This window comes from Monodon monoceros, unplaced genomic scaffold (assembly GCF_005190385.1).
Source record: "Monodon monoceros isolate NGI ecotype Baffin Bay Population unplaced genomic scaffold, NGI_Narwhal_1 Super_Scaffold_4, whole genome shotgun sequence".
NCBI classification, from domain to species: Eukaryota; Metazoa; Chordata; class Mammalia; order Artiodactyla; family Monodontidae; genus Monodon; species Monodon monoceros.
The window spans coordinates 61978538-62005877 of NW_021703781.1; positions in this window are offsets into that span (position 1 = coordinate 61978538).

Below are 27340 nucleotides of genomic sequence, written 5' to 3' on the forward strand. Positions count from 1 at the left end.
ATTCGAGATCTTACATTTAAGTCCTTAATCCATTTCAAGTTAATTTTTGTGAGGGGTGTGAGATAAAGATCCAATTTCATTCTTTTTTTTTTTTTTTCGATATGTGGGCCTCTCACTGTTGTGGCCTCTCCCATTGTGGAGCACAGGCTCCAGACGTGCAGGCTCAGCGGCCATGGCTCACGGGCCTAGCCGCTCTGCAGCATGTGGGATCCCCCCCAGACCAGGGCATGAACCCATGTCCCCTGCATCAGCAGGCAGACTCTCAACCACTACGCCACCAGGGAAGCCCTCAATTTCATTCTTTTACATGTGAATATCCAGTTTTCTGAACACCACTTATTGAAGAGACTACCTTTCCCCATTGACTGTTCTTGCTTCTATTTCCAAATATTAGTTGACCACATGTGTGTCTGTTTTTTAAAATTTTTTTTTCTGGGTTCTCAGTTCTGTTCTATTGGTCTATGTGTCTTTTTTAAATGCCAGCACCATACTGTTTATATTACTATAGTTTTGTCATATATCATTTCACTCAAAGAATGAATTCCAAACCTTCTCATACTCTTCCAAAAATCAAAGTATAGGGATCACTTCCAAATAGATTTTATGAGGTCAGAATTACTCTGATATCAAAGCCAGGCAAAGACACCACAAGAAAAGAAAATTATAGACCAATATCTCTGATGAAAATACATGCAAAAATCCTCAACAAAATACTAGCAAACAAAATTCAACAGCACATTCATAGGAACATACACCATGACCAAGTGGGATTTATTCCTGGGATGCAGGAATAATTCAACATATGAAAATCAATTCATGTGATACACCACATCAACACAATGAAAGACAAAACCCACCTCTTTCCAGTTTGAAAGAGTCCACCAAGTGCTTAGCTTAATAAATTGAATGAAAAAACCAATGTTCATCTTTGTGCAATTTCAGAACCTCAGAATAATGAGAAATCCTAAAAATTTTCAGAGAGGCTGAAAGAGTAGGAACTCAACGTGATATCAGCCTTTTTCAATCACAGTATTAAAGCCAGAGATAGGCTTTCAATCAACTGCTGAGTAGCAAACCTCACTAAAATTTAGTGGTGTAAAGAAATGATTTGGAACACCTACAAATTTATGGCAGGGCACAGTGGTGATAGTCCTTCTTTTCCCCAAGAGGCCTCAGCCAGGGGACTCAAACAACTAAAAATAGCTGGGATAGGTTGACTGGGATCATAAGTCTAGGGCCTCAGTTTTTGTTTTGGGATGGATTATTTTGTTTTATTTCTCCAGTAGTCTCTACTGGGTTTGAAATCTCCAAAATGACTTCTTCACTTAGTATCTGGGATCTGGGCTGGGATGGTTGGACCATCTGAGGGCTGCATGAGCATCTCCCTTTTCAGGCAGCCTCTTCACATGGTTACCTTGGGCTTCTTCATGACATGGCAATCTCAGGGTACAGCTTCCCTAGAACAAGTTTTTCAAGATGACTGGGTGGAAGCCACAAGGGTTTTAATGACCTAGCTCCACAATTCCCAAAATATTTTTTTCCACACTCTATTTGTCAGGTGAGTCATTAAGGCCAGCCCAGATTCAAGCAGAGTGTAATTAGACTGAACCTCCCAATAGAAGGGTTAGAAAAGAACTCACAGTTGTATTTACCATGCCATTTGCAAGAAAATTATTTTTACCTTAGAATTATATATTCAGCTTAGCTTTCAATCAAGTGTGAAAATAGACATTTCATACATTCAATAACTTGGTGTTTTGTTCTAAGATATTTCTCAGGAATCTACTGAAGAATTTTACCCACCAAAATAAAGCTTGTAAACAAAGAGGAAGATACAGAATGTAGGGAACAACAACTGTAAAACAAACCTAAAAACCAGCCAGTTCTGATTGCAACAGGTGAATTGAGGTTCCTAGAGAGAGAGCTCCAGGGAAATTTTTTAAAAAAATGGTTAGATATTAGACATGTTTGAATGTTTCAGGAAAAATTTTGATCAAGCAGCATTTGATATATGCAATGAAACATTAAAGTAGGCATACTGAAACTTATGAAACTGACCAAAATAGCAGATATAAATTAAGAAAAAATAAAAATGTTCCATAAAGAAAGAATATAATTCTGTATCTGCAATGACTAGTATAATAGTCATAATAACGTACACAGTGAATGTTTATCCCAAGAGTATTTGGGATAAATCTATTGGCAGAATGGGAAAAACTAACTGGGGATGAGGTGCTGTATAAGAATGATATAGCTTTATTTCTACAGTATATCAATGGATACTGCACATTACTGACAGTGATACTGACAAAACAAGACAGTTTTAAAGAATCGTTACAAATAAATTATTTAAAAATACGAGCATAAAAACTTAAATAAAGAATTAAAATAAATGAAAAAGAGATTACTTCTGCGGAGGGGAACAGGGTAGTAAAAAGTAGTGTAGAAGGATTTCCTATATTTTGTTATAAACATTTTTATTTTAAATACACTCACAAACACACAAATGGGAAAATGAGAGACACACTGAATCTATGATCTGCTTTTCTGTTTTAGGGTTTAAACATTTTTTAACATAGTTGAAATGAACTAGAAAGTGAAAAACAGAAGGTTTTGCTAGAAACTGTCTCATAAATGATTTAATATGTCACTTAACCCAAAGAATGCTGGTAGATTTCTATACATAATGATCCTCTGACAGAAGGTAGACTCATAAAATAACAACTTTAAAAAAAAATCCAGACTTAGTAAAATTTGTATATGGAATTACAGACATGGAGAGTTATATTTTGTAGCAAGAATCCAGTCTTAAGGAATATCTCTGATAACTTCAATGTCCCGTTTGAAAAGACCAATGAATGATGAGTCCAGGGGGTTGGTAAGTGAGAAGAGAAGGTCGCACTTAGAAAATCAGGCTCCACAAGACATTTGTGGGTGCTGCATGCTTCTGACTGAAATAGGACTGAAAAACAACTAAGTCACTGAGAACCCTTTTCAAATATGTTAGAAAGAAAAGGGGAAAGAAGAGAAGACAGAAGAAAGGTATTACAGGTAAGCCGTGGGCTATGTGTGTTCATTATTTGATTAGTTTTATGCTGAATAATATTGCTAATGGCTTGATGTCATATAATTAATGCCAAATACAGTAATAATAAAGTGATTATAATTAAACCCAACAATTAAATTTATGAGAAAAAATGAGGTAAAGGAAATAACTTGCATACTTCATCAATGAAAATATTACTTAATGAATAAGTAATCACACACTTCAAAAGTGAAGGCATTTGTAGAAAGTCCTCACACTGTTAAATTTCACAGCAAGAATAAGGATGAGTCGCCAGAATGCATTTACCAAACAACTAGTTTCCCCACTCAGTGCAGAGAAATCTTTATGTGGAGCACGTACACACAGAAGTGAAAATCACACCTGTCTGGCTAACCCCATTATTTCTGCAAAACATCTAAATCATGAGTTGCCTGTTCATAGTTTGGATATTTTATAACAATCGCTACCATTTTGTCAGGATGTACTAGATACTTTGTACACATTTTCCTAAATCATGAGATCCTTTTAGAAATTCTGCAGGAGATATTATTTCTTCCATATGCTTTCTTGAAAGATATGAGGAACTGATACTCAGAGAGTTTAGGTCACGTGCCCATGGCCTCAGCAGGCGGTAGTGGAGTCTGGATTTGACCCTTGATCACACTGATGCCAAAGCCACCTCCTGCTGCCTCCCTTATAGCCCTAGCTTCAATGCTGTTTACAGTGCTTCTCTAACCCACCTTACGCCTGGAGGGGTGGGATAGGGAGGGTGGGAGGGAGGGAGACACAAGAGGGAAGAGATGTGGGAACATATGTATAACTGATTCACTTTGTTATAAAGCAGAAACTAACACACCATTGTAAAGCAATTATACTCCAAAAAAAAGTCTCAGAGATATACTTGGACTTCCTGTGGCTTTAAGTAAACAGTTGACTGTCGACCACACCCTGAAGATAGGGCTTCTTAACACCTGGCCTCTCTGGATCTGGAGCTGTGGAAGAGGAGAACAGGGGGGTGTGGTGCTGGGGTGGGAAGTGGGTGATGGAACAGTCTGTGGGTGGGATGGGAACAGCGCTGTCTGCCTGCACCTTGGCTAACCGATCCATCTCTTCTGTCCTCGTGGGTACAATGTGCATACACCTCTACAGGTAATGGCCTCCTGACCTGGCTCTTAAAAACTGATTCAGGTCTTCCATAAGAGAAGCTTCCTTCTCCAAAATTGCATTTGTTCACCATTTTGGCTGTTTTAATTCACACAAAAGGCATTCCTGGGCCTTTCGCAGGCTCTGGGTTGTTTTTGGTTTTGGGAGAGATTTTTTTTCGTAGTCCCCAAGTTCGTTGTTAAATTTGAGAATAAGTTTTCTCATTGTATCTTGGACACAGAGAGGCTGAAAGCCCAAGGAGCCAAACCAATGAAAGAAACCCCACTGCTGCTGTCTTCCCCATGCCCTCTGATAATCAATGAAATTCAAATTCAAGAGACAAGAGAGCAACAGGTGTGATCCACTCAGTCAAAGCCCAGTCACACAGCAGACAACACAGAGGCTCTAGAAGGAGAATGAGGCAGAGTAGGAGGTAGCCATGGAATTAAATATACATGCACACAGGGAGGAGGAGGAGATTTCAGCTAATTCAGGGGATGGATTCATTCCTGACTCTGCACCACAGTTAAGGTTTAGCTGTCAACTATAATATCACACATCTTCACTGATGAGAGACAGCTATCCCAGGAAGCAAATTTAGTGGACAAGGGGGAGTTCCCTTCTAAATAATCCAGACATCTGAGTCAGTCTCAAGTCAATAATTGTTTTGCTACCCAAGGTGTGACACTGAGAACTTAGAAATGCTCAAGTGAGAACTACAGACAAAGATGGAAAAAGTCCATCGGAGAAACAAAGAGCACAAAACAGCAAAAGGGTCATTGTCATAACTTTCACCAAATTGACTGAATTGGCCTTTGGATGAAGAATCACAAAAATAAACCATATAGAAAGGAAACAAGAACAGTGACAATATAAGATCTTTGGAATTTTTTTTACATGGGTGATTTTATAAGTACATATTTGCAGAGGCATTGACAACTGAGTACACTTTTGAAAGGATCTGAGATTCTTAATAAATATTCTCCCCAAACTTTTATAAGGGAACTTATTAAAGAGGAAAAAAGCCCCAAATTGTACAGAACTCATCAAAGCACTCAGGACTGACTTATGTTACCAACAAGCCAAAAGTGAGCTGAGGAGTAGTCACACATCTCTCCCTCTGGCACACACTTTGGGTGGCTGATCCACCATTCAATTCTTCTGTTCACTACCTTAAAACAGAAGCTATAAAAAAATTAAAAATGCACATTTCTAGCCATCTTAATAGACTGGGAACAGGAGGCGATGTGACGCAGTTCTGGCTGATGGGACATAAATAAGCTTATGGTTTCTGCCTCTTCCTCGTACTCCCTCTTCCTGCTGGAATGTGTATGTGAAGACTGGAGGTACAACAGCCATTGGGAACCATGAGGTAACAACCATAAAGATAAAAAAAACATACACTAAGAATGACGGAGTACAGAGTGAGAAAGCTCCTTGATGGTATCATTAAGAAGCTGCACCAGCTCTGTACTGCTGACACCTGGAATACTTTTTATTTGAGAAATAGAATATTTTAAGTGTTTAAGCCACTTCAGGAACAATGAAGATTTCTCTTCCTTGAACCCAAAGGGATTCCTAACCAATATAACCTTTAAGGTATTATAACTTACTCTCTGACATTAAGGTGATTTTTCTCTTATGCAAAGAGAGCTGTTAATTGGTTTAAAATTTTTTAAAAATCTGTTTACTCCAGAAAAAGATACACTTCCTTTTTATGTTCTTTATTTTTTTGTGGGTTGGCTTCTTAGTGCTGTACTGTTCCCATCTCTAAAAGTATAAGCTTAAAAGTACAAGGACTCTGCCACATCTTATAATAAAATCAAACTCCAACCTTAGAGGCTGGTCAGGGAGGAGAGTCCTCACCTGGTGAGCAGGGATGAAAGGAGGAAGATTCGTCAAGGATGAGGACGATCTTCTGTGGGGTGTTCATGAATCAGTTTAGTTTTCATTCTATCACCCCTCTGAGTAGAGATCCTCCCCCGTCACGAGGCCTTCTGGATCCAACTTTAATTTGATAAAGAATGTAAAAGAGCTTTTTTACACAAGCCTGTAAGGAACTCAGAAGTAAAAATCCAAACTCCTGATTACTTGGGGGAGATCCCAAGATAACTACATAAACTTCTAGGATTATAAAACTAAATACTCAAGAACAAGAAACACACTCGAGAATGCTGGTAAGATTTTCAAACTGGGGACTGAGCACAGCCCAGGATCTGCTGCAGAAGACAAGCTCCAGTTTTCTAGAGCAGAGAGCAGGGGACTGGTCCTGCCAGAAAAGAAGAATAAACCCCACTTTGTAAGGCTCTGCCACCGCTAGGTAGAAGCCCCTTGAGAACAGGGTTTCCGTCTCTTTCCAATCCCTCGCCCATGCTTTTCTTAAACATGGTTTATTCTCAGGAAACAGTTGTTATTAAAGATGATGCAAAAGGAATAAAACAGTAGCTTATTTAAAATAATTTGATTCACCCCAAAAGGAAAACTGATAGCTTGATAATTATAAAGATAAAGGAAAGAATGTTGGTTTTTTAAAACCTCTATTTTTTTGTATTTCGTATTTTGAAAACACTATCAGTCTTAAAATATAAATCTTTTGTGTGTATGACCAGCAAATGCAAATAACTGAAATCTGCAGCAAGGTAATTTTACTCTTCAACCACACTGCTGAATAGAGAAGTCACAAATATTAACCTTTCTGTAATAAATAACAATTTCATAAAGAGACATTAGATTAATCTTTTATCAAAAATAAGCCGGATATTTCCTTTCACTATTTTTTTCACCTAGCTAGAAAAGTCGTCTGACTTAAGAATCAGTTTAAAGCAGGTACTTCATTATATACTTCCTATTTTTTCAAAATACAACTAATTTTATTTATTTATATAAGCTAGTGAGTAGTTGCCACAGATGTTGATTTTGAATTTCTCTCAAGGGATCTCCTTTTTTATTTTATGAGTATTAATAAAACCATGGTGCCTAGGACAATTCAATTTCAGATTGTTTTCCACTTGGAGAGCTTTAGAATTCTTCTAATTTGGAACATAAGCATTGGACAGGTTTGTTTTTTTTTCTTACTGTAGTTTCATAAAATAAATATTCTCAAAAGAGACTTAAGGACAGGGAAGCATTACAGTGTCTCCACACAAATCATTTTTGAGGAAAAGAAAGTAATGACCTTTCTTAAAAATTTTCATGGTGAGTTTTGTTTGCGAATCACATCAAAAGTGGAATGTGTCTTTGGGAATAATTTTAATCCCTGCTGGAAATTAGAAAACACAAGATCATTTCTTCCTCTCCATACTCATCAGATTGACCCATCTCTATAATCTACATTTTTAATATTATCTCCAAATACTGACATACTCTTTTCGTACAGTATTAATAAATGTTTTCCATTGCCACAAATAAAAGCTTCCTGCAACGCCGCTGCATTCATTCAATCTTTTGCCAAATGTTTATTAAGCATCTGCTGTGTTCCAGGCGATGTGGCATATACACTATTTACTTCTGCAAACGCAGTTATTCACAGCTCTTCATCACAAAGAGTCATAAAATAAATAACTTAAAATGGGTCCAACCCCACCATCTTTCTTGTACTGTTTGTGTGTCGGGGTGTGTGTGTGTGTGTGTGTGTGTGCATTGTATCTGGAGAATTATACAGTAATTGGCTTGTCTGTGTAGAATAAGAAAAATTCCACTGATGGCAAGTTACTTAATTTCTCGGGACTTCATTTTCACCTCTGTGAACTGGGTAGAAACAGTTAAAGTAATTGTAATGGTTAGAGATAATTTACTTTAAATTCTTGTCACCTAGTCGTTAGGTTCTCATAAAATGTTAGCTGTTTTAATCCCTTTGTGAGAAATGTTCTCTGACTTCAGTTCTGTTGCTGATCTATCGAGTTGGGTGTGGGGAAGGTTCATTCCTATTGAATATTCCTTGAATTGAATGTTTTGGATCAAGTTCCTGTGTAAGAAACCCTTCAGTAATCTCAAGCTCAGAAATGAGTCCAATTATTCAATTACTCATGAAAAGTATAAATATGTCTCCATCCGAGACTGATCCTTTTAGGAATACATGCAATTAAAATGTCTTATACTGACATTTTGCTTTTCATAAATCTTTCTGGGGAGGACATTGAAATTGCCAAGTAATTTTAGCACCTGGTCATGATTTTCCACAATCTCTTAATGAGAAAATGAGCATATATTATTTTGAAAAAAAAATTGTTTTATTTCTGCATCAGAGAGAAAAGTAGTAAAACCAGTTGCATGTCTTAAATATTTACAAAGACACACACTTATTCCATGATTTTAAACATTGTTAGTACCAAAATATTTAAGATAAAGATTCTCTAGTTTTTATTTGTCATAAGATTTAAAGCAAATTAATTCCACATTAGTTATGGATCATGGAGGAAGACACTCTGAAACAAGTTGTTTATTTTTCAACAGGAGTGTGATGTGCCAATGAAAGCAATTAAACAAGAGCTGCCACCAAAATCAGCAGCCCAGCCACTGGAACATAATAGCAAATAGTCCACTGACCAAGTTTCTATTCTGTTTCTTAAGCCCATGTTCTTATAAAAAAGAACAACAACAACTATGTATGTACATATATACATATATATATATATATATAAATATATGTGTGTCTATATACACACATATATATATACCATACTTCACTAAAATAAATCATCAATTGGGTTCAAAAAGTTATCATTCTATTAATATACAACAGTGTGTCTGAAAAGATTAACTGCAACTATAGAGAATTCACAGATGGCCCAGAGGGTGATGGGTGTGTAAGGCAAATTCTGAATATAAATACATAGATATTATCCCATGCACACACACACACACACACACACAAGTCTTCTGATAATAAGTGACATTTGATGTACCATTTACAGATATCCGATGCCACAAACAACAGCTGATACCATATATAAATGTATTTGTAGGAAGCTATATTTTACAGAGCAGTGTTTTATTGATGACTCTAGTAAGGTAAACTCACATGCAAATTACTGTCAAGAATGAAAACAACCGCAATCCTTAAGATTATCTCTTAGACCTAAAAACAAGTTATCCAAAGGATGATATTTGGGCAAAATGTAAACATGTGGCTAATATTTCTTAAATATTTTTCCTTTGAGAAAGTATAATGCTTTTCAGATTGAGACATATGTACCTTACACGTGGCACTCCTGCATTAGCAACTGTGCCACAGACATAGTAAGTAGCCTGCCTGACATAAACAGCAGGGGATAAATGAGGTTTGTAAGTCTCTACTCTTTCTCTGTACACAGTCTTCTGAGATAGGGCATTCTCTGTTCTCTAAAAATGGATAGGGTATTAAGAGTTTCCTGTCCAATAACTCCCAGTGCTCAACTATTTCTCTTGACTTTATTTCTACTTAATTAAAAGAATACTTTTTACAGAGTTACAGAATAAATAAAACTCTGATGTATTTTTCACATTAAGTTGAGCATTTTGTGTATTGTTGACAGTTCAATCTTAAATTCAAATTCCCTTCCCCCACCATAAATTAAGGAGCATATATTGCCATCTAGTGTCCTTCTGAAATAACACTTCTACCAGAATCTTGAAATAAAGTCTGTTAAATTAGACAAAGAGGATGGAAAAATTTTTCAAGTAGGCAATTTGGATTTGCATAATGTATCAAAAAGCTCTTAGCTAAAACTCATAGAATGATCAAAGTGTCTTAAGATCAGTGCTTTCATCATTTCAACTAAAACATCCAGAGTGTTCTAGATTTGGTTAATTAGGAAACATAGTGATGTCATCTATGACACAGGTGCTTCCATCTTACCACTCAGTATCTTCAGCATGTTGGCCTTAATGCTCATGCATACACCCTCGTGATCACAAAATGGCTGCCACCATTCCATGCATCATATATTTGCCTCACCATGTATGCAGGAAGAAAGTGTAAAATCTCCAACTGTATATCTTTTCCAGAGACCCCCCCCCCCCAACAACCCCCATCATTATATACTTTCCCTCAGGACCCATTGCATGGAATAGATCACATGTACTGTCTGGTATTTTCGGCCTTTACATCATAGACTTTTTGCAAAGAAGAGAATTAGGTATAAATCAACTCTGTTGGAAACACATAATAATTAGAAAAGAGAGAGAAAAAAAGTTTAAGGAACTGGTTTGGTTTAAATGGTGCAAGGAATGGAATGAGCTCTATTTTCAGATTCCAACAATCTGTAGAAGGAGTCCTAGACACATGAACAGGGTATATATATTGGGGAAGTGAGGGTATTAAGGAAGAGAGAGAGAGAGATTCTAAATGAGTAGACCTAGAAAGATCCCAGTGAAAGCTTTTCTATGATTACAGTAGAAACTGTAATATTACATTTAGCTAGGAATTGGAAATGACCCTGAAGGATTCAGAGGACATGAGTTAGTGGGATCCTGCAAAATGCAGAGGGAACAACAACAAGATAGTCCACTCACTCTCCATTTCTCATTGATTTGCCCTGATTAAAGGGATAGGAAACTCAGCATTGAAGGATGTCTTAAAATACAGATCAGGATTTGCATGGCGGCTTGGCACCAGAGAGTTCCGTATCCCTGTGGTCTTCTACTGTGTGTGTCACATGTGGGACATCCAAAGAAAGAGTCTTTGAGCACTAGCATTCAGGTAGCCAGAGTATGGATGTGAAAAATAAGGCCTGAAGAAATCAACATGATTTCTATTAAAGATTGGCGTTATTTTTTCAAAGTAGGTGTTCTATTTTTAAGATTTTAGAGTTTTATCCCAATGACTGAAAGTAGCGTTTATCTAAATTTCTTTTCTTTATTTACATTAAGCTCTGGGGACTGAGATATATCTTGGAATAATTTAGAATTTGGAAATGTACTCGTACATATTTTGACATTAAAAAAAATCACAGAATCATACAATATCATTTTGAATGGAAAGAACAGTAATTAAGCCAAGTCCTCTCATTTGATATAGGAGGAAACTTAGGCCCAGAGAAAAGCAATGACTTACCCAGTGCCTCCTAATGATACAACAGAAGAGCGGCATCTAAAATTTAGGAACCTTAATTCCAATCCAATGCTCTTCCCATTATTTTTTTTTTCTGAAATTGTATAGGATATTTGTTAAGATTTTGGATTTGGGAAATAGACTTGCACATGAATACCAGTCCAGCCACTTAGGTGGTTTGATCTAGAAAGAAAAACTTAATGTCTCTAAGCCTTGGGCCCATCATGTGTCAAATGAGAATATAAGTAGGAACTATCTTGCAGGAAATTTGGGAAAATAAAAGGTAGACTCTGTAGTATGGTTTTGGAAGCCCACACGTAGAGTGCTTCCAAACGTTAATCATTAGCTGTGTCAGGACCCTATTTTCAGAGATGTGTGTGGCCTCTGGGGATCCTGTGGGGATTTAGGGCCTGTAGAATTTAATATAAAACCATTTTATTGAAACAGTGTGGCTCAGTGTAAGAATTTGTCTCTGTCGCCAGATCACCTGAGTTCCAACACCAGTGCTTCCATTTTTATTTTCACAGTCCGTAACTTTGAGCACTCATTTAACTTCTCTTTGTCCTCAGGTTCTGCAGTTATATATTATAAAAGCATCTAGTTCACAGGGTAGTTGTGGGAATTAAATGAGTTAATATATGTGAAGAACTTAGAACAATGCTTGGAAACTAGTGGGTCCTATATAAGTGTTTATGTGGTTAATATTATAATTAACTGTGAAAACATCTCATTCTAGGAGCCTCCAATTCCCACAACAATACATATTCTGTGACAATGGAATGTCACTTAGCATGATCTGTCCTGGGAAATCCTCCTCTCAGCAACCTTTGACCTTCTGCCCAAAAGCACTGTAAGTCCTCCTTGTATCACACAAATTGCTACCTAGGTTCCTCCTCCATAACCAGCAGCTTTAGATTGGAAAAAGTGCCCAGACTCCCAAAAATCCTAGATGATCGGCTGGGGAACTGCGCACACCATCCTAAGACAAAAAGAGGCAGGTAATGATCAGATGGTGTAAATAAATATACAAGAACGTATCAGAGAAAGGCTTGTAGAAAGGTTTAACCTTGAAGAAACTAGGTACTTTAATCTCTACCATTTCAGAAGCAGCTAAATATATAGCCCTCTCTTTTTTAAAAAGCCACACTACCAGTACTTCATGACCCACGTGCTTCTTTCTCCTACTTTAAAACAATGCTTAAAATCCATTGTAAGCTAATCACTCTTCTACATTAGAGAGCAAAGTACCACTACAGTGTTTTTCCATGCTCTTCTCTGCCTGAAGGTCAATGCTTTCAGGACCTATATTGGATGGTGGACCTCATATGACAAGAGTCACAGCTGCAAGATAAGATAAACAGCTTCCATCTATGGCAACTGACATTTCCCCATCACACTGTAGAATTTCTATATCCAGGTTATTGTAAAATAAAAGTTGATTTCCTCCTGTGTTTTCAGTATTTTAAAACTAAAAATACTAGAGGGATTCTTTCTTTCATGATTTTAGTGACAAACAAATATGGCCCACTACTTGTTTTTTGTAAATAAACATAACCCTTATTTGTTTCTGACTGCTTTTGTGCTATAGTGACAAAGCTGAGAAGTTTTGACAACGACTATATGGCATGAAAAGCCTAAAATATCTTGTCTCCTTAGAGAAAAAATTTGCTAACCCCAATTTTAAATAGACTGGTATGTCTTTCATTCTAGGTTTGTATCTTAAGGGAATAAATGAACAAGTGAGCAAATAAAGATGCAGACACAGGGATGTCCATTGTAATGCTGTACACAATAGCAAGAAGTTAAAAACAATCTAAAGTACATGAAAGATAGCTTATAAATGTATATATAATAAAAATACATATAGATGCAAAAGGTATGTCAAAATATTGAATATTAAAAATGGTTGAAAAGGGTAAGATAGATCTATTCAATGTGACACAGAAATACTTGAACAACAATAATAATGATCATGCAAACCTAACTTTTATTGAGTAATTAACATGGACCAGATACTGTGCTATTCCCTTTTCATCTGTTATTATCCTCTATTTATAGGTTACAGTATTGAGGTTTGGAAAGATTACATATATTCAAGTCACACAACTTGCAAGTGGCAGAGCTGAACAGAGATCTGCCTGTTTTCCCAACTCCAAAGAGAAAGAGAGATAGACAGACAGACAGAGACAGAGAGAGAGTGTTCTTAATAGACTACAGCTTACAAAAGAGCCACCGGCCACTTCAAAATACTCTCTATAGCCATAAAAATGACTACAAAAGAACTTTTTTTTCCCCCTGACCCACTTGAGAGCGAGTTGCTGACCTCAGGTCCCCACAGCACTTTCATGTTATTTCATCAAACAAGGATATTCTCCCACATAACTACCCTCGTGGGTTTGTCTGCTGTTACCTCATGATTAGATTACGTGCACATTTTTGTTCTGTTTTCTTCTTTTGTCATCTTAATGATTTAAATTTTTCCTATTACTGATAATGTTCACTTTATTATTACAAATGATGATGTTAAATGGTGCTTCTCCACTGCAAAGTTAACTCTTTTTTTTCCACTATTTTTTTGTGAAGATTTACTTTGAAACTATGCAAAGTTTATTTTGTTCTTCAAATTTATTCATTCATTTATTCATATATGGTTAGATACATGGTTTCCTACGTTATGCAATGATTAATAATCTGTTACAGGCATTATTTATTTTGATGCTCAAATCATGCTTCATTTGGCACAGAGAGCCCCCTCCTAACTGGCTTCTGTGTTGTTTTGACATGCCCTCATCACTCTGAGCATTTTCTTACTTTCTGGCACAGAAAGCTATCTCTAGTTCCTATTAGTGGATAATATATTCAGAAAACAAGATATGGGCATAAGGTGTGCTCATTTTTATTGGTATCTCACTGCTCCCAGGCCCTCTCAATGGACAAAGGAATGAATGAAATTAAACAACACACACACACACACACACACACACACACACACACACACACACATACTTCCATGAAGTCATACTGATACTTCAAATTCCAATCCACCAAACTGAAAGTGTTCCTTTCAGTTTTCTCCCTTTTGATATTTGATATTCTCCCTTCTCTGACAGTGAGCAATAAGGCTCCCATTATCCTTAATCTACTTTTCTTATTTTCCATTAATTCCCCTGTACATAACCAATCTTTCACCTCTTCCAATCCCCACCTTACCCAACTTGGGCTCCAACAATTTATGTGAGGCCACCCCCAGAAGGGAAGCCTTTATTCCTTATCCATTTGCTATCCAACACTCCAAGCTAGGCTTCTCCCACCACCCAACGCATGCATGCATACCCTTCTGCCCTGCTTCACCTCTGACACCCTGCACTGGGGTCACTGTGGCTTCCCTACTTTCCAGCACAGGTACTTCTTCCATGCTGCCCAATATAACGGTTTTAGAACTTAATTCTTCATGAAAAGAAGAGTAGGGAAAGCAAAGGAAAATATTGGGAAGAATCAATCAATCAATTACAAAATTTAATACCACACAGTATAATGCAAAGTGGGGAATAGAGAGTGGACCAATATGTTCATAGAATAGAAGATTCCATAGAACATGTCCAAGGGCTGAGAAAATGAGAACTACTTGGAACAATTAATCAAGAAAGAAAATAATGTGGCAATGTTGTTGGCTAATATTCACTAACAGTGAAGAGATGGTTGGGAAGAATAGTTTCTGGACTTGGGAGAAACAAAAATTTGTCTTCCACAAAGTAGGTCATCAATATCTTTGAATACAGAGAAAAGTATCTGCTTTATTAATACTCTGCATTATAGATATTATGGCTATGCATCTTGGATTTCCTAAGACTGTCACAATTGTAGATAATTTTATTCACCTCAATTAGTCCCGTTCAATAAAAGTACAACTAAATCCACTGTTAAGTGTTGGTAAGCCTCTGTGTATGTGTGTGTATTTATATATCAGCAAAAAATCTTTGGTCAGCTCATATGATCCTATTTTGGGAAAAGATACGATCATTATAACCGCATAATTTTGATTTGACAATTGACTTTTTGAAAAGATTACACAAACATGGGGAAATTCTAATGATCCAAGGTCTTCTAAATTACTTAGCATCTACATCTAAATCTCACCTACTGCTCTGTATTCACCTCATGACAGAAACACAAAGAACCCATGCTACTTGTATAGCAATTATTATTGGTATTATAAGATAATGATAGTTTATCTTCATATTAGACTTTGTGCTAAAGTATTTTGCGTATGATGGGGTCAAGCAGTATACAGCTGTAGAATACAGATTCATCACCACTTAAAAAATAAACTGAGGGCTTCCCTGGTGGCGCAGTGGTTGAGAGTCCGCCTGCCGATGCAGGGGACACGGGATCGTGCCCCAGTCCGGGAAGATCCCACATGCCGCGGAGCGGCTAGACCCGTGAGCCATGGCCGCTGAGCCTGCGCGTCCGGAGCCTGTGCTCCGCAACGGGAGAGGCCACAACAGTGAGAGGCCCGCGTACCGCAAAAAAAATAAATAAATAAAAAATAAAAATAAACTGATTTAGTCATTCATGTAGCATTTTTTTTAAGAGCACAGCTTTCAGACACAGAGCAAGAATTCTTACTCTGGTCCTTTTGACTTCAGAACCCCTGTTAACCACCAAAGAGCACTACTTCACCAAGCTGCCAAAAGAAGAAGATATGGAATTTATAAACATCTCATGCCATTAGAAGCACGCACTAGAGGAAGGAAAACAAGCCCTCCACATGAAGACTTCTATGGTGTTCGTTTTTATTTATTTATTATTTAAAAATATTTTAACATCTTTATTGGAGTATAATTGCTTTACAATGGTGTGTTAGTTTCTGCTTTATAAAAAAGTGAATCAGCTATACATATACATATATCCCCATATCTCCTCCCTCTTGCGTCTCCCTTCCACCCTCCTTTTCCCACCCGTCTAGGTGATCACAAAGCACCAAGCTGATCTCCCTGTGCTATGTGGTTGCTTCCCGCTAGCTATCTATTTTACATTTGGTAGTGTATATATGTCCATGCCACTCTCTCACTTCGTCCCAGCTTACCCTTCCCCCTCTCCGTGGCCTCAAGTCCATTCTCTACTTCTGTGTCTTTATTCCTGTCCTGCCCCTAGGTTCTTCAGAACCATATATATATATGTATATATTTTTTAGATTCCACATATATGTGTTAGCATATGGTGTTTTTATTTTGAAAAAGAAAACAGGATCTGGAGACCTGGAATCACAACTTGGTATAGTGGTTAGAACGTGACCCCAACCATGAATGGCCAGGCTGAAAGCCCAGCTTGGCAACTTACTTAGGGCCTAGAGCAAATTATTTAACTTCCCTGTGCCTCATTTTTTCATCCATAAATTGAAATGGTAAAAGATACGTTTCCTTAGGACTAAATGAATTAATGCATAAAGTACTAAGTGCAGTACCTGGCACATGGTAAACATAATTCATTCTTATTGTTATTATTACAGTTGATGATGGTGGTGTTACTTCCGAGTCCCCCAGCCATGCTTTACATCTGCTGCTTTTTTCCTGAGCTTAATTACATCAGGGTTAAAGGTTGAAACTTGAGGAATGACAATCCTTGACAAGAATACCCCATCCTTAATTATGACAATTTATAAAGTCCGTGCATAGAATCAAGCAGGTCGGCTAATGTGCAAACATTTCGTAAGCACCTCCTATATGCCAGATGCTATGCTAGGCATTAAAGATCCTATAGGAAAAGACAAATGGGTTCCTCGCCCTCACTGAACTTTCCATCTTGGTTGTTCTTAAGTGTGCTTCATGCCCAGAGTAAAAAAAAAAGGCTGGGATACGGTGCCTATTCTCTGGCATACATTCTAGCTAGAGACATAAGAGTCACACAAGGCATGACTAAAGAGTTATTTAATGATAAAGCACATAATTTTGAGCAATGGTCCAAAGATAGATCAACCCAAAGTTGAGAGAGTGTCTGCCTCTGTGTAGGCTCCTTGAAAGAGAAGCACAAATAGGAAATATTAAATAAAACAGGGTTCAGTCTGAAAACTGGAGGCGTTGAGAGGGCTCTCTTTGCTAGCATTACATTTTTGTTTGTTATCATGTAATAGTTCAGGTACAATGGGAGTAGTGACACACACAATGAACACCTGTATATATACCTTACAGGTGAAGAAATACCTATAATTGAAGCCTTCTGTGAATTCCTTCTCACTATCTATGAATATCACAGATGTATGCATCTGATCAGCTGCCCACAGGCTATACCTTAACTTTTTCTGCATCATCATGGATAAGATTTTTTAAGTACTTCAAGGGTATGAATAGCCAAACACTTACAAAAATGCTTTCTATTAAAGTAAATGCCTTTAAATGAGTTAAAAACGTGGCTCGTTGTCTGCTTTTGGGATGATTCTAAAGTTCAGAGTCAAGCAAAGGTCACCTTCCTGATACCAGGCAATGTGCCAGGCACACTCACTAACTTTGGCTTATTTAATTTTCATCAAGGTCTTATAATGATCTCCACTTAACAGACAAGGAAACCGAACCTCAAGGGGATCACTCTTGAGCACACGAGTAAGACACCCACTGTTTAAACTCAATCCTCCCAACTGCAAGTGCCTGCTTCCTCTCCATTCATCACCAGCCTGTCTATGGATGTGTTAAAAGCTTAATGGAGCCCCAGGACTGGCTTTAGCCCACACTGACTTTAAGCCTTACTTTCCATATCTGCAAAATAGAGGCAATAATAATATCCATGATTAAAATATTAAATAAAATAATTCATCTATGGTGCATAGCACAGTGTCTCACGCAGAGTAGATGCTCAACTAATAGTAATTGTTATTGTTCTTTCTCATGAGAAAGACCCCAGAAGACCATTCATGACATTCAGACATCATGGCTTCTCTCCTCATTTTACTGCCATAGCCCAACTTGTCCTCACCCTTCCTCCACAGGGAAAACTAGATTTGGCTTGGAAATAACCTCAACTGGAACACTGGTGAAAGCTCTGACCCTGTGGGGAAGTCTGAGTGAAGTGATTGGCATGGCTTTATCAGTGGCTTCATTAATGGCCTCGTCTCCAGGCTGCAGACTAAGTTGACAGGTCAGTGCTTTCTCTACCTCTTGTCAAAGAAGCAACACACCTTACACAGTTAAGATGAATAAATTTGAGTTCTTGCTATTTTCTCAACGAACCCCTTTAAATCTCCCATTCATGGAAGTTTTTTCAAAAGTGGACTATTTTAGGGGTGCAGGTTGGTGATGCCCCTGTCACACTAAAACAAAAATCATTACAATATAAAACCTATAAAACAATTTGAAACTGGTATTTTTAAAGTAAAAAAAGAAGAAAGAAAGAGAAAAAGAAGAGAAATAAATGGATATTTCCTGGCAGGCTAGGGCACTTTTAGTTGTCTCAGGCTGTAAAATAATGTGTTTGCAAAGAGCCCTGGGAGGAAAGTTCTCTAGATTCAGATCTGAGGGTTTTGGTTGTTTTTTTTTTTTTTTTTGTCTGGTACGCGGGCCTCTCACTGCTGTGGCCTCTCCCGTTGCGGAACAACAGGCTCCGGACGCGCAGGCTCAGCGGCCATGGCTCACGGGCCCAGCCGCTCCACAGCATGCGGGATCCCCCCGGACAGGGGCACGAACCCGTGTCCCCTGCATCGGCAGGCGGACTCTCAACCACTGCGCCACCAGGGAAGCCCAGATCTGAGGGTTTTATTCGTTCTTCCCTGGAGGGAGCCTGGTATATTCTAAAGAATCAACTTTTACAGAGTCTTTTGCAGACTCACTGGTTCGGGTGCCAATAAAAATATTTTTGAATCAACCCACTGACATTTTTATAAGGAGCATGAAAAATTCTATATTGAAAGAGCCAACTTCCACAAACCCCACAGGCCTTTCCTTCAGCCAAGAACAATACTGAAGTGAACAGGAGCGTTTGACAGGACAGGATTTGAAGTGTTCTTTCATGTGGGAAGTGCGGGAAGATTTACTAGCACATCCCTGACCTTTTCCTCAGACACATTTTGATTTAATCTGTTTCATATTCTGACTTCATAAGAGACTTCTTTGAACTCTCCATCAGGATGGGTACATGGTAACTTGGTGGTTGATGAAATTGGCCGGGACCACAGGCCACTGAACTCTGAGTTTCCTCAAGAGAAAGCAATTTTACTCCTGCACCTCAAGACGAAGGTTAGATGAGCTTCTGCACCCCGTGGCACTGAGGAAACCTCTCAGCATAGGCATCAAGGTCCATCTCTGCACAATAATCCTGTCTGCCAATCCACCTGTAACCTCGCTGCCCTGTGCGTGGTACAGCTACACTGGTCTTCTTTCTGGTACTTGAGTGTATCAAGTTCATTGCACCCTGGGTCCTCTGCTTTTGTCTTTCCTGAATGCTGTTTCTCTCACTTTCCTCATTTCATTACCAAGCCCTCCCCTACTTTTATTAAACTGGCTCTTCCTAAGCCTCCAGCCAAAATTCACTACTTCAATGAGGATATCCTTATATGTCAATATATTTTTATATATGTTATTCTCTTTTGTTGTAGCCTGTAAAATTTCCAACAAATCTTTGTTAGTTCCTCTATAAATACTTCTAGTGGCACGTAACTCATTGCTACAAATTAAGTCTATTTTATTTTGACCAGATTTTATCATTAGAAAGTAATTCCTGATTTTTTTTTTTTTAAAAAGCCTCTCTGAAGAGGTGATGTTTAAGCTGAGTGTAGGATAAATTAGCTAATTGAAAGAGTCTGTGTGTTAAATTAGCTAGTTGAAAGGAGCATATGCAAAGGTCCTGAGATCAGAGAGACCTCATCACACTGGAAGAATTTGGAGAAGATTGATATTCTTGGAATAGAGGACAGGAGGCTGGAAAAATTGGCAGGTATTTATTTTCCATGTTGAATTTTTTTACTTAATTCTACAAAAAGAGACTGAAGGAAAATGATGTGATTCTTTTGATGGTGGCTGGATTGGAAAAGGGCAAGAGTTTGTCAACCTTAGAAACATCCCTCAGATTCCATCCTTCTCTCCAAACCCATTGATTCTGCCTTAGTTCAAGCCCTATAACATCTTTACTAGTCTAGTGCTTGTATAATCTCCCTCTTTCATAACTGGTCTCCTAGCTTCCAATATGTGTGATGTGCATGTATATCCCTTTCTTCTGATTACCAGCAAAATCATAAGTTTTGGGGTTGATCTAGAGTAAAGTCTTGGCTGCACTGCCTATAAGCTTTGTGGCCATAGGTGAGTTACTTATCCTCTCTTGCCCTCAGATGCATCATCAGTGAAATAAGAATAATGGTGTCTAGCTTATAGGGTTATTCTAGTCCATTAACTTTATGACATCCATAAAGCACCTACTATAAGGCTAAGATATATAAGAGGAACATAATAAGCTGTGGCTCTTATAGTTTGTTTTTTGTATTCCATTATAAGAAGTAGATTGTATAGCTCCTCTGATAAACAGGAGTGTAGAGAATTAACGCTGTACTTGAGACAGAAATTATTCCAGAGAGACGCCATGCATGTCTCTACAGCCGACTCTGCAAATAACTCCACTTTCCCATTCTGTCTCTCCACACCGCCATTCTCACCTTCCCTATATCTCTTCACTTCCATGGCTTTGGCACATATTGATCTCTCTTTGTGTAATGTCCATCCCTGTTTATTCACTTGGAAAACACCAATTCATCTTTCAGGACCAAATGTACATTTATGCTTATTTGTACAATCACAAACATTTTGAGTACCTATATGAGCCAGCCTCTATGCTTGTCTACAGATAGGAATTAAACAGAGAAAAGGCACTAGCTGGATAGAGCTAAGCCATTTAGATTCAGAAGCTGTGAGTTATTATTGGCTTTATAATCATGAAGAAATTCCCTGTCTGAGACCTAGTTGCTTCATCTTTAAAATGAAGGCATTAATTATTCCCGCTTCATAGGATCTGTGGTGCATGCAAATGACAAGAGATTGTGGTTGTGGAACCCTAAAACTTAATGCAGATATTAGTTGTTTTAACTCACTATCTTATGTCTTTATGGAGGGTACAATTTAACACATAGAAAAACATACTTCTATTTAGCAAATAGAAAAACACATATAGAAAAATATGCATTAAAAACACAAAGAAATATAGACAAGTTTTTGTTTAGGATGGTGATATGTAAGAGGATCCTAAACTCACCTCCTCCCACAAACATACCAAATCCACATCTACATATGGAACAATTTTCTCTGGAAAAAAACAAAACAAAACAAAACCCTGAAAACTGGCTGAGCAACTTCACACTGGGCAAAGAGAAAAGCAGGAAGACACAATATTGCCATAAACCCCACCTCTGGCTATGTGACACAGAGTTGGGAGGCAACTCAAAACCTAGACTTTGTGTGGGAAAGGCTCATTTGCATGTCTTGGAGTATTGGGCTGAGGGACAGGCATCTGATCTGACACGCATATGGGGGCCCACTGAAATATAACACAACACCATAGAAATGCAATACACAGAATTCAATACACATAGGAAAATATACATATAAAATATATCAATATTCAGAAAATGATAGCAATTCAAGAAAAGTTATGTGTAATGATATAATTAGTTAATTCTATAACAAATGAGACAGAAACTGTCCTGTGAGTTAATGGTCAAGGGTGTCAACATGGAAGAGATGTGACTTAAAGACCAAGTAGGATTCAAAGACAACAGCAGAAGGCTGCCTGTGTTTGCTTATAGGGCTCCAGATACTGCAGCACAATCGGAATTTACAGAGTAGCTGGTATACATTCTCAAGGGGCGTCTGCTACTCCATTTATATCACCCTGATGGCTAATGGAGCTGAGACAATTTTTATATATTCATTGATCATTTGTAACCTTTTATGAAGTGACGGTTTAAATCTTATCCATTTTTCTATTGGATTGTTTGACTTTTTTTTTTTTTTTTTGACGGTACGCGGGCCTCTCACTGTTGTGGCCTCTCCCGTTGTGGAGCACAGGCTCCGGACGCACAGGCTCAGCGGCCACGGCTCACAGGCCCAGCCGCTCCGTGGCATGTGGGATCTTCCCGGACCAGGGCACGAACCCGTGTCCCCTGAATCAGCAGGCGGACTCCCAACCACTGCGCCACCAGGGAAGCCCTGTTTGCCTTTTTAAAATTGTTTCATAAGTGTTTTTTATATAATTTGGATGCTAACAGACATGTATTTCACAAATGTATTCTCCTATTCTCTGGGTTTTCTTTTGAAAAAAATTATTTTATAACAGTTTTAGATTCACAGAAAAGTTATGAAGGTAATACAGAAAGTTTCCATATACTACACATCCAGTTTCCCTTATTATTAAGATTTTATATAATTATGGTATATCTGCATATTAATGAACTGATATGGGTAAATTATTATTAAATAAGGACCATAGTTTTTGAGATTTCCTTAGTTTCTACCTAGTGCCCTTTTTCTGCTACAGGATCCAGGATAGCACACAACTTTCTATAGTTGAGGTTCCTTTTGCTCCTGTTGTCTGTGATGATTTCTCAGACTTTCCTTGTTTTTTGCTGACTTTTACACTTAGAGACATACTGGTCAGATATCTTATAGAATGTCCTTCTGTTGAGGTTATCTAGTGTTATGTGTTAACAACGGTTATGTGTTTTGGGGAGGAAGATCACAGAGGTAAAGTGTCTTTTTCATCATGATTTAATGGGTATATACTATCAACATGAATTATCACCTTGATGTTAATATTTATCTACTGGCTGAAATAGTGTTTGTCAGATTTCTCTACTATAAAGCTACTTTTTTTCCCCTTTTCATACTGTATCCTTACTTTCCATACTGTAACCTAACTCCATACTTAAGGAAGGGGAATTATGCTCTACCTCCTTGAGGGAAGAGTATCCATATAAATTATTTAGAATTATTCAGCATGGGAAATTTACTCTCCCTTATTTATTCATTTATTCAAATATATTTATTTTTATATACTTATAATAAATTATTATATTTATTTTATTTACTATATATTATAGAGAATATTTATTTTATACCTTAAGTTATAATTCAATAAAAATTCATTTATCTTGTTGCCCAAATGTATTTCAGTTTTGGCCAATGGGCACTCTCAGTTGGTTCCTTGGTCCCTTAACATTTTCTCCTTCAATTTAAAATAATTTCACTGGATATAGAATTGTAGGTTGGTATGTTTTTTTTCCTCCATACTCCCAACTCTCTAAATATTTCACTTCATTCCTTCTTTCTTGCATAGTTTCTGAATATAAGAATTCTGTAATTCTTATATTTGGTCTTCCATAAGTGAGGCGTTTCCCCACCCCTGGCTTCTTTCAAGATTTTTTTCTTTATCTTTGATTTTCTGTAGTTTGACTATGATATGTGTATGTGTCAATTTTTTTTTTACATCTTTATTGGAGTATAATTGCTTTACAATGGTGTGTTAGTTTCTGCTTTATAACAAAGTGAATCAGTTATACATATACATATGTTCCCATATCTCTTTATGTGTCAATTTTTAAAATACTCTCTGAGCTTCCTAGAACTGTAATCTTATGCATGTCATTTTGGAAAGTTCTTGCCATTATCACTTCAAATATTTCTTCTGCTCAGTTCTCTTTTTCCTTCTGGCATTCTAACTATGTACATAATACACATTTTGATATTGTCCCGAAGTTCTTGGATATTCTGGTCTGATTTTTTCCATTGTTTTTTACTTACATTACAGTCTGGGAAGTTTCTATTGACCTATCTTCAAGATCACTGAGCCCACCCTTTGCCATGTCCGGTCTATTGATGAGTCCATCAAAGGCGTTCTTTCTTGTTACAGGGTTTTGATCTCCAGAGTTTCCTTTTAATTCTTTTGTAGAGTTTCTAAGTCTCTGCTTACATTACTCATCTGTTCTTGCATATTGTCTATTTTTCCATTAGAGCCCTAACATGTTAATCATAGTTATTTTGCATCCCCTGTCTGATAATTACCATATCTCTGTCGCATCTGAGTCTGGTTCTGATTATTGTTTTCACTCTTCGGTCACTGTTTTCTTCTTGCCTTTTGTCATGCCTTGTACCTCTTAAAAGCCACACATGTTACATTGGTTAATAGGAACAGAAGCAAATATGCCTTTATTGTGAGGTTTATGTGAATCTGGTTAGCAGTTCGGGTATTTTTAATGTTTGCTATAGCTTCAAATTCCTCTAATGTCCTTACTGTTATCTCTCTCTTGATCTGGGGCTTCCCTAAGCACAACTCCTCAGAGAGTTTATGTCTCAAAACACTTTTTCCTGTGATCCACTGTTATTGTACTAGAGCCCTATTGGTGTGGTGGTTAGATGTGGGATATGAGTCGTGTTCTATAATCTTCCAATTAAATTTCAGTCTCTTATTTAACCTGTGTCTCAGGACTGTTATAACTTCAGAAGTATTTCTCCAGTAATAAAACCCTTCTCCATGCCTTGTACTCCTCTTCCATCCCTTTCATGTTTCTAATATGTTTGATTAAAGATCCAACTCCTGTTGGTTATGTCTTCCTCCCCCGTGAGATGAAACAGAAAGCCTAGAATGGGCTCAAGTGGGAAGAATCCCCTTCCCCTAGCTGGAATAAAGCTCTTTCAAAGCCCCTTCTTTTGGAGAATAGGTCCTTAATTATGTTTTTGTTCTTGCACGTTGCCTTACAAAGTTCCTTCCATATGGACAGCCCTCATGTACTGATCATTGAAAATGAAACATTTCATGATTTATTCAGTACTCTTGGATAAATGGAGGAGAGAGAAAAAGGTAAAATGTTCCTTACTTGATGCCTTCTTAGTACTGGAATATAGGATCCTATGTTATACTACTTGAATATTTTAAAATTCAAGGACAGGTGGACTTTTGGAATCAGGTGGCCTGTGTTAGAATCCCAAATTCTGCCTGTAAGGCCTTTGTCCAGTTACTTACCTTCCCTGGGCAACATTTTTACACCTATCACATGAAGATAATGATAGTACCTATATGCAATTGTTAATTGAATCAGTGTTGATTAAATTATGATTATATGCAAGGTAATTTGCAAGATGCATTTTTATATGGGATCACTTAAATTTCATGTAAATCTTCATTTTACTGATTGGGAGAGACTAATAAGTATTATAACTCTTCCTTCTCTGAAATGTACAGCCATATATCTGCTCCGATTTAAAGTAATTTCTAATCAGATTTTTCTTCATTGTTTACTTAAATCCAGATAAGGTTGAAATACACATTTGTTGCTGGGAAACACACACAGATTTCTAAGAATGTTTATCTGGTAAAGGAATTTACCAAATTTTAATAGCCCTATTAAAATGACAACATTGCCCTTTTCTGTGACCACATCTTCTTCTATCCTTATTCTCAGCTCTACTTGCCTGAGTAAACATTATCCCTTCTCATGGTTCTGTTTAAGGCATGCATGTCATGGGTTAACATCAGAGTTTGTTGTTGTTAGCAAAGTTCTCCATCACTGCCCTAATGAGATAATGTATTTTTATACTAATAAACATAACTCTAAAATGGATCATAAACTACATAATGTGCATATTCCCATACTTGATATTTCATCTCAACTGAAATATAAATTATCTTTTTGTTTCACATCATCTACTTTCTATTTTCTTCAGTGTCCATGGTATTTAAAAATAGTCATCACAACGTATACTAATTTCTTATGACAAAACTGCAAATAGAAATTGATTAGTCTTGTAAAAAATTTTTTAATCTAATATATTGTCTTTCCAATCCATTCACATAAGAGTATGATCAACTTTCTCTCCTTATTAATCATTTTCACTTTATCATGTCAATAATATTGAATTTTATCTTTATTTGTATCTTACAGACAGTGCAAAAAATTATATATAATAAGTGTACCAATAATCTAATCCATTACCCCAGTTATAATTCCTAAGGGGAGGGTGAAAGACTAGTGTTGCAAGTAACAATATAAGATTAAATCTCCCTGATAACATTATTCAAAGGGGAAGGTAGGTATAACCATCAGCCACTGGAAGCCATTAAGCATATACTAGTATAACTACTATGACTACTTAAGTATGTCTTCTGCTTCTGCCCATAATGGAGAAACTAGACCTGGTCTTCCCATCACAAACAACTACAAAACTGGACAAAATATATAAGGCAACTGTTTTTAGACACTGGACTACAGGTGGCATAGAATTTCCCTCTTTGTCAGAGGAGAAACACATAAGGTGAGTCCCTCAACTCCTCAAGCTTTCTGACTCAGATTAATTTCAAGCCTGTGGCCTGAGTTAGAGAGTTAAGAGTTTAGGCAGAACATGACAGTCTTGCCCAAAGAGGATACAGAAACTGAAAACTGAGTTACTGAACTGACTGGAATTTGTAGGACACGTACTAAAGAGAAGAAAGTTGCACCAAAAAAAAAGGATCTTCCAAAGTTTAAAAATGTCCCATTAGGTCTTTGGCCATATGCTAAGCTATGCATGTAAAGAGCAAGGCTCTTGAAGATTGGCAAAGAAAAGCTTCCAGGGAGCTATGAGATGAAGGGAGACTGAAGAAGAAGGTGGAAAATACGGTGGTCTTGACTGGCCACAGTAGAATGACTTTGCTGAGCTCCTGGGGAGGTCAGCTGAACACATCAGAAAGGCCAAATCTTAGGGGTGATGCACTTCTAGACCTAGAATAAAGTATTCTTTAGACTTGTCCTAACAAGATTCAAAATCAAGCCATGAGAGGCTCAGCATATCCATTGGAAAATTAACTGTCTTTCAGAATAAAACTCAACTTTCTTTTAAAAAGAGAAGGAAATCCAGACTCTCAATAGTTTGCATATAATTTTGCATATATAACTGGTGAAATTTGGATAAGCACATCAGGTAACACAAAATTAATAGTCATGTCAAGAAACAAGAAAATGTATCTTATAACCCATAAGAAAAGAAACATACGTATTTGTATATGCATTTGTCAAATTTAATTCAATTGCCCACTCTGAATTGTGGTATAATTTAGATATAATAAAGTGTACACATGTTAAGTGTATAGTTTGATTACTTTTGGGACACTCGCATAAATAT